At 45.4% G+C, this 9,693-nt stretch overlaps 1 non-coding gene across 1 annotated transcript; it reads right to left on the bottom strand.

Annotated features, from left to right (window-relative positions):
* Positions 1-366: 366 nt before the first annotated feature.
* TRNAA-UGC (transfer RNA alanine (anticodon UGC)) lies at positions 367-438 on the bottom strand. Its single transcript has one exon. It is a non-coding gene; the product is annotated as a tRNA-Ala (tRNA).
* Between the last annotated feature and the right edge of the window lie 9,255 nt (positions 439-9,693).

The raw sequence follows: 9,693 nt of genomic DNA, 5'->3' as shown, positions 1-9,693 counted from the left end.
TGACAGCAGTGACCTGGGGGTCAGAAATGCTTCCTGGGGCGATCCCCATGCTGTCCCCGTGTCATTTGAGCACTGTCACTATCGTTTTGGGCACTTTTTAGGCTTTCTACAGACTGCCGGGGGTGCCGCCGCAAAAATGCTCGGGTCTCCCATAGGGACATTGGGTTCATTGCTCGGGTCCGGCAACCGAGTATCACGGCGAGCTCCCGAGCATTTTAGTGTCGCTCAACACTAGTCCCTATCTGATATTTAGTTCTGTGTGCAGTTTCTGTGTTACACCCAGACAGACGAACCGCTGTATACTCACACGTATCAGATTCCTGAATGTTTGGAAACTTTTCTAGTTTTTTTTTTTATCACAAAACATAGAGATGTCAGGGATTGAACCCAGGGCCTCATACATGCAAAGCATGCGCTCTACCACTGAGCTACATCCCCTGTATGGACACCCAGGGATTTGTTCTCATCTCCAAGAGACACTAATCTATGACTATCTACTAATAGATTTTCTCTGTTATTTTTTCTCTTCTATAATCATGCAGCATAAATAACATCATATTCTCATAGTCTGGACTATTAGGGACAAGACGAAACTATTTTTCTTTAATTTTTTATTATTTGTTTATATTTAAAATATGGGGAAAAAAGGAGGCGATTTTATTTTTTACATCTTTTTTTGAACAGATTAAAAAAAAATGCAATTCTCCTTTTCCCATATTTTAAAGAGATTGTTCCCTACTGGATGGCGCTTTTCGATTGTCCCAATCAAATAAGAAGAAAGCAAAGAGCACTTACCTCCCAGATATGCACCGTGACAAGCACTGCACCCCATGATGATCTCCTGACATTGCTTATGTCTGATGATTAGTGTTGAGCATTCCGATACTGAAATATCGGGTATCGGCCGATATTCACTGTATCGGAATTCCGATACTTAATTCCGATACTTTTATAATATCGAATACCGGAATCGGAAGTTCCCATAATGCCTGCGCTCTGCAGTGTCTGTGAAGGATGACAAGCTGGATGGCAGCGCTCAGCTGCGATCCAGCTTGTCATCAGAATGCCATCCCAGCGTGGGAGAATTCTGCTGATTGTTTAAAAGCCGGCGGGCGGTAAAAAGCCGCCGGCTTTTAAACAATCACACAGCCCCATACTGCTTCCCCGCAGCCTCCCACCCCGATCCTCCGCTCCCCTCGCCACCTCCAATCCCAATCGTAAATTAGGACCGGGCGGGGAGCGCAGCACCAAGGAGCGAAGGACCCGGGCGGGGAAGCCGGCAGTGAAAAGACTTCACCGCCGGCTTTCCCGTTCTGTGCTGCGCTTTCCCGCCGGTTATTTCAAATGAACAGCTGAGGTATCAGGTGATGCCGATCAGCTGTTCATTTGAAGTAGCCGCGGTGCCCTCAGAGGGTTCATGTGAGTTCATGCTTGACTGCATGAACTCACATGAACTTTCCCACGGCCGCACAGGTCAGCCTCACCTCCCAGACCCGTCATGATTAGTGTGTGCGGGGTGTGTGTGTGCGGGGTGTGTGTGTGTGCGGGGTGTGTGTGCGGGGTGTGTGTGTGCGGGGTGTGTGTGTGTGCGGGGTGTGTGTGCGGGGTGTCTGTGCGTGCAGGCAGACATAGGCCGATGTGACACTACTACTCCCATCGGCCTATGTCTGTCCCCCGTCCACTCGTGCCAGCAGGATCAGCTCGATGGGAGCAGTAGTTCCCATCAGCCTGATCCTGCTATATAAATTGCCCTACTGTGTCCCCAATAAATGTTAGATACATGTCATTGGTGGCCAGTGGTTACCTAAAAGAAATTAGTTTATACATTACCTGTCCCCGCCGATCGTCACCTAAAATAAAGTAAAAAATAAAAAACTACACCTATACTCACCTAGACACCTAATTCCCCGAAGCCATCGATCTCCTGTAATAAAATATAAAATAATAAACCACAACCTTATCCTTACCCCTCCGTAGCAGTCCACGAGTGTCCCACGAAGATCTCCAGTTCAGAGCAGCCACATAGAATGTGACCGCTCTGAACCGCTGCCGCCGCTAGAATGACGGGGCCGTAAGGGTTCACCAGAGTTAAGGCAGCGCTGCTCCGGTTAGCTGCTTTACGGCACTGCTGTATCGTGAGAAATTCCCACGGTACAGCACTGCCGTAAAGGAGGTCTCCGGAGCTGCGCTGCCTGAATGCACTCCGGTAACCTCAGTCAGTGGCTCCCGCTGCCGGGAGCGGACGTGTTCCCGGCAGCGTGAGCTTACAGCAGCCATGCACAGCTGTCACCATCTCCAGATGTGACAGCTGTGCATGGGAGATCAGCGCAGGAACGTGGACAGGTAACTATTTTTTTTTAGTAAACTAAGAATTAAATAAAATGGTGTTTTATTTCAAATAAATTATTTTTTTCTGGGTGTAGTGTGTTTTTTCTTTTTAACACTTTGTAGGTTAGTAATGGGGGTGTCTTATAGACACCCATCATTACTAACCTGGGCTTCATGGCAGCTGGCGCTGACATGAACCCCACCACTATTACCCCCTGCCACCGCACCAGGGCAGCGTGGAAGAGCGAGGCTAAGTGCCAGAATTGGCGCATCCTATGGATGCGCCATTTCTGGGGCGGCTGACGGCTGGTGTTTCTAGCCTGGGAGGGGGCCAATATTCATGGCACCCTTCCTGAGCTATTAATATCAGCCCCCAGCTGTCTGCCTAGCCTTTGCTAGCTATTAAAATAGGGGGGACCCCACGTCATTTTTTTGGGGGGGGTCCCCCATTTTAATAGCTAGTAAAGGCTAGGTATTCAGCTGGGGGCTGATATTAGTAGCCTGGGAAGCTCCGTGGGTATTACCCCCTTCCCAGGCTTCAAACATCTGCCCCAGCCGTCTGCTTAACCTCCGCTAGAGACTAAAATTATGGGGGATCCCACGCCATTTTTTTTTAAAATAAATCCTTTATTTTAACACTAAATGACATTTGAGGACTTAATAAAGATGCAGTCCCTAAATTATTATTTATTTTTTAATAAATTTTTCCCAAAACTTTTGACGTGGGCTTCGCCATATTTTTGTATGCCAGCCAGGTACAGCATCCAGCTTCTATGAACGCGCCATTTTCCGGGGCGGCCGCGGACTGCAATTTTCAGCGGGGGGGGGGGGGGGGGCAGAAAGCTTGGGCCTCCCTGCGCTGCAGATTCCATCCCCCAGCTGCCTAGTTGTACCTGGCTGGACACAAAAATAGGGAGAAGCCCCACGTTTTTTTTTTTTTAATTATTTCATGAAATTCATGGAATAATTAAGAAAAAAAGGGCTTCCCTATATTGTTGTGTCTGGCCAGGTACAAATAGGCAGCTGGTGGTTGGGGGCAGCCCGTTCCTGCCTGCTGTACCTGGCTGGACACAAATATAGTGTGAAGCCCCACGTCAATTTTTTTTTAATTATTTCAGGAAATTCATGAAATAATTAAAAAAAAATTATGTGGGGCTTCGCCCTATAATTGTGTCCAGCCAGGTACAGCAGGCAGGAACGGGCTGCCCCCAACCACCAGCTGCCTATTTGTACCTGGCCGGACACAACAATATAGGGAAGCCCTTTTTTTCTTAATTATTCCATGAATTTCATGAAATAATTAAAAAAAAAAATGTGTGGCGCTTCGCCCTATTTTTGTGTCCAGCCAGGTACAACTAGGCAGCTGGGGGCTGGAATCTGCAGCGCAGGGAGGCCCAAGCTTTCTGGGCCCCACCCGCTGCAAATTGCAGTCCGCAGCCGCCCCGGAAAATGGCGCGTTCATAGAAGCGCCATCTTCTGGCGCTGTACCCAACTCATCCAGGGCCCTGGTGCGGTGGCTCACTGGGTAATAAAGGGGTTAGGGCCAGCTTGGTATTATCAGCTGGCCCTAAGCCCGAAATTCATGGGGTCACGCCAATATTAGACATGACCGCCATGAATTTCTAGTAAAGTATTTAAAAAAAACACAAACACCCAGAAAAAAGTCCTTTAATTGAAATAAAGACACAATTCTTTATTGTTCTAAATTAAACCATACTTACAGTCACGCCCATTCCAGCTGAAGCCAACGATCTCCTGCAATAAAAGTAAAATAATAAAGCAACCTCATCCTTACCTTTCCATGGTTCCCACGACAGCTTCAGCTCTGCTACATCGAGATGACAGGCTGGACCGCAGCAGAACGCTGCCATCCAGCCTGTCATCCCGCAGACACTGAGAAGCGCAGGCATGCTTGTGCTCCTCAATGTCTGGCTGTGACGGCATAAAGATGAGCCGAGGTCATGTCCAATGAACTCAGCTCACCTCATGTACGTCACTGACAGCGTGGGAAAATTCTCCTGCACTCAGCACTTCAGCGTGAGAATTTTCCCACACTGTCAGTGACGTGCATGAGGTGAGCTGAGTTCATTGGACATGACCTCACCTCATGTATGTCACTGACAGCGTGGGAGAATTCTCACGCTGAAGCGCTGAGTGCAGGAGAACTTTCCCACGCTGTCAGTGACGTGCATGAGGTGAGCTGAGTTCATTGGACATGAACTCGGCTCATCTGGATGACGTCACAGAGAGACACTGAGGAGCGCAAGCATGCCTGCGCTTCTCAGTGTCTGCGGGATGACAGGCTGGATGGCAGCGTTCTGCTGCGGTCCAGCCTGTCATCTCGATGTAGCAGAGCTGAAGCTGTCGTGGGAACCATCGAAAGGTAAGGATGAGGTTGCTTTATTATTTTTCTTTTATTGCAGGAGATCGTTGGCTTCAGCTGGAATGGGCGTGATGGTAAGTATGGTTTAATTTAGAACAATAAAGAATTGTGTCTTTATTTCAATTAAAGGACTTTACTCTGGGTGTTTGTGTTTTCTTTTAACTTTGACTATGGGGTTAGTAATGGGGGTGTCTTATAGACACCTCTCCATTACTAACCTGGGCTTGATGTCAGCTGGCATTATAAGCTGACATCAACCCCAACCCTATTACCCCCTGCCACCGCACCAGGGCAGCGTGGAAGAGCGAGGCTAAGTGCCAGAATTGGCGCATCCTATGGATGCGCCATTACTGGGGCGGCTGACGGCTGGTGTTTCTAGCCTGGGAGGGGGCCAATATTCATGGCACCCTTCCTGGGCTATTAATATCAGCCCCCAGCTGTCTGCCTAGCCTGTGCTAGCTATTAAATTAGGGGGGACCCCACGTTATTTTTTTGGGGGGGTTCCCCCATTTTAATAGCTAGTAAAGGCTAGGTATTCAGCTGGGGGCTGATATTAGTAGCCTGGGAAGCTCCGTGGGTATTACCCCCTTCCCAGGCTTCAAACATTTGCCCCAGCTGTCTGCTTAACCTCCGCTAGAGCCTAAAATTAAGGGGAACCCCACGCCAATTTTTTTTTTAAATAAATCCTTTATTTTAACACTAAATGACAAGTACAGTAATCAACACTGTCACTGTACTTCATATATATGTGACTGACATGTTTCTATCTATCTAATCTATGTGTGATTCTCTATTCTTTCTGTTCTAAATTGTCGGGTACAGATGCTGAATTGCCGGCCGGCTTTCTTAAAGAGACGGTGCATGAAAACACTATTATTTTTTTAAATAAATCCTTTACACTAAATGACAAGTACAGTAAGCAACACTGTCACTGTACTTCATATATATGTGACTGACATGTTTCTATCTATCTAATCTATGTGTGAAGCTCTATTCTTTCTGTTATAAATTGTCGGGTACCGCTGCTGAATTGCCGGCCGGCTTTTTTAAAGAGACGGTGCACGAAAACACTAATATTTTTTTTAATAAATCCTTTACACTAAATGACAAGTACAGTAAGCAACACTGTCACTGTACTTCATATATATGTGACTGACATGTTTCTATCTATCTAATCTATGTGTGATGCTCTATTCTTTCTGTTGTAAATTGTCGGGTACCGGTGTATGCCGCTGATGAATTGCCGGCTTTTCATGTCATTCTACATTATTCTTAGTTGTTTTACTTCATGTAGAATTAACCTACAAGGAAAGAAAGGGTTTATTTTCATTCCGATATTTGTGTCCCATTGACTTGCATTGGTTTCCGGTATCGGAATCGGCGATATCCGATACTTTTTGGGTATCGGCCCGATCCAATCCGATACGATATTTCCTGATATCGGAAGGTATCGCTCAACACTACTGATGATTGGTTGCAGGCCATCAGCAGCGGTAGAAAGGCGGCATCACCTGCAGGAGAGAATACACTCTTGTGTCAGTGTGAGCGGGCTGTCGTCGAGAGCAGTCACATTAGTGACTGCTGATGTGACTGCTCTCCAAGTCATCCGGACTGTCATGGGACAGTATGGATTATATTCACGGCGGACAGGTGAGTATTATGGTGGTTTACTATTTTTTGTAGTTTACTGGTGACAAGGGTATCAGGGATTAGGTGTTAAGGTGAGCATTATGGTGTTTTTTAATTTTTTCTCTTTTACCGGGGACAAGGACTTCGGTGGATTAGACATAAAGGTGAGTATAATACTTTTTTATTTTTATTTCAATAAAAGAGTGTTTGTCTTTATTTAAAATAAAGGACTTTATTCTGGGTGGTTTTTTTTACAATCTGACTATTGGGTTAGTAATAGGGAGTCTTATAGATGCCTCTCCATTACTAACTTGTGGACTTGATATTAGCGGCCATAAAACAGCTGACGTCAACCCCACAATCATTAACCCACTTGTCATCGCATCAGGGCAAGTGGGAAAATCGGAGGCTAAGCATCAGATTTGGCACATTTTATTGATGCGCCATTTCTGCGGCGGATGAGAGCTGATGTTTTTAGTCTAGGAGGGGGCCAATAACCATGGCCACTTCCTAAGCTATTAATATAAGCCCGCAGCTGTCTGTTTAGCCTTTGATGGTTAGTGAATATAGGGGGACCCCACATCAATTTTTGTTTGGGGTCTCCCCTTTAATAATCAATAAAGGCTAAGCAAACAGCTGTGCGCTGATATTAATAGCCTGGGAACCGTAATGGGTATTGACCTGTTCCCAGAATATTAATATCAGCCACCAGCCGTTGACTTTCCCTTTGCTGATTATGAAAATGACGAGGGACCCCACTTATTTTTTTTTTATTAACAAGCACAGTAAAATAGACACCTAAGGTAACCTTAGTTCGCAGCCTCTAGGTGTTCCAGCAGCTGGAAACTCCCAAAACCTAAAATGTCCCTCAAAAGTTTCCCATGAGATTTCTGGGCCTTGCAGCTGCCGGGAGACCCGGTGGCTTTGAACTCTACAAGGTTACCGGAGTTCAAGCCACCAGGTCTGACAGTAGCTCTAACGTGGGACTTTTGAATGCCGGAGTGCCGGACAGGCGCCGGGAGCTGAATGCAGCTCACATCATTGTTGCCTGAGATCAGCGCCGAGCAAGAGACAATGATGGAAATTGTAGTCAGCACCCCTAGGGTACATTATGTGTAAAATAAAGAATTAAATTTAAAAAAACAGAGTGGGCTCTGGCCAAATTTTCATAACCAGCAGAGGGAAAGCCGTGTGCTGGGGGCTGATATTACTAGCCAGGGAAAGGGGCCATTAGCCCAAAATGTTCCCTGGTTATCAATAACAGCTATCAAAAGACTGACCGTCACTTCCAAAACAGAAAACTGGTCTGTACAGGTGCTTACTAAGAGTAGCCATCTCTATATATACCTAACAAATAAAGTAGCACTCTGTAGCGCTATAGCATGCAAACATGAAAAATATGAAATTTGAATAGCATTACTGCTCTAGAAAATAGAAATAAATGAGAATTCTTAGCGCATAAATTGGCCAATTCATGTGTATCCGACAGCCACGGTAAGGCGACTCTCGTCACCTGGAACCTACCTGGTGTGAATCCAATCTTATACTAAAGTCTACATGTATACGGGAGGGTAAGATCCTGCTATAATTAAAACCTCCTGAGGCTTAGGGATGGAGTGATCAGTCAGAAATCCTACAAATATATGTATATGTATGTAAATGTATACAAATATCAAAAGACTGACCCTCACTCCTCACTTCCAAAACAGAAAACCGGTGTGTACAGGTGCTTACTAAGAGTAGCCATCTCCATATATAACCAACAAATAAAGTAGCACTCTGGAGCGCAATAATATGCAAACATACTATTGTTATAGTTACTATTGTTATACTTTAGGAGGGCAACTTCACCATCTCCTTCTCCAAAATCTGCACCTTGCTGGTGATCCACTGACCAGCCCACCCGAGGTGTCCACAGGGAATCTGCCAGGTAGGAAGATTACCAGTCCAGCTCTTGTTCTAATAGACAGTTTTGTGGATTTGGGGTAACTGAGTGATAGGGACACATTATTATAGGGGCACGTGACACCCACATAAAATCCATGTATGTCATGTAGGACGGCCCTGGTGGTACAGAAAAGTAAAAACACTGATGACTTTTTTTTTTAGAGGCATTTGTATACTTTACCTTCTATTATTATTTATTCTATTTTCACTCATTTATATAACCTGATCATTTCCCTGACAGGTCGGTGAGTTGTTTATTGTTTAGCAATAATGTATCACCCACAACTATAAATGATAAAGAATAACATTCCATTCTTATCATTTACAGCAGAGGATAATTTATACCATATATAACATGTATATAATATCTACCAAAGCGAAAAAACGACTATTTACAAACATGGAGAAAACTGATTTTTCTATCTTTTCCAACACAGATTTATATACATTTATATTCTATTAATCAGATGGGATATTTCTATTCCACATTCTCTGCCTCATTCACCAGTTGGCAGCAAACATGGCGGCCTGGCTGCTCTGATGTCACAATGCTCAGGATTAGGGGGTCACTCAGTTATGATGTCATAATGACATCATGGAATGTCCTGAGGGTATATAATCTCTGAGCACTGTGACATCAGCGCCATTTCTTGAGTTGATGCTTTTGCTGAGACTTCACTTTGGTTGTGGAAGAGCGAACTAGTTTGTGTTACACATCTGGTGATTACTTCCATTTATTCTTCTTGATCTTTGATCAGAGCACAATAACACCGGTGCCACCGGAGAGCTTAGTTCTCCAATATTCTATCAGCCAGCTCCAGGTACCTAAGTCATGAGCGCCCGGGAGCTGCGCCAGCTGATTGCTGACAATGAGGCATGGCTGCGCCGACCAGAAAATCAAGGTAAGTGAAATATTTGGGGGAGATCCACAATATTCCCACACTATAGGGCTTTCCTGGGAGGAGATATCCCTGGGGTATGAGGGGACACATTTCAGGACAGACAGTGCAGGTTAACTAAGGCCAAAATAAAGTCAATTCTTTCTAGGGTTCCCCTCTCCCTAAACACCACGGCAGTAGAAGGACCCATCACTATAGCCCAAAAGTGTTTACTAAAATTGGAAATAATTCTGATAAATTTGTTTATAGGTCAGGCCATAATTGTCCATGGACGGAGGAGGTCTCCTCCAAGAGATCAGGAAAGACCTTCTACCAGTGATGGAAGGAGGTCTCCTCCAAGAGATCAGGAAAGACCTTCTACCAGTGATGGACGTCAGAGAGACAGCAATGCTGTCACTGAGAGGAGAGGGAGACGGGCCAGAGATCCTCCACGGCGTAGAGGACAGGAAGAGAGCAGGGATAGAAGCCGCTCTCCTCTAAGACCAGCCCCTGCGGAGCCCTCCGGAA

Source organism: Phyllobates terribilis, unplaced genomic scaffold (genome assembly GCF_046119375.1).
Source record: "Phyllobates terribilis strain yellow unplaced genomic scaffold, ASM4611937v1 Scaffold_3__8_contigs__length_932513732, whole genome shotgun sequence".
In the NCBI taxonomy this organism is placed as follows: Eukaryota; Metazoa; Chordata; class Amphibia; order Anura; family Dendrobatidae; genus Phyllobates; species Phyllobates terribilis.
This window is presented reverse-complemented; position numbering and strand designations above follow the sequence as displayed.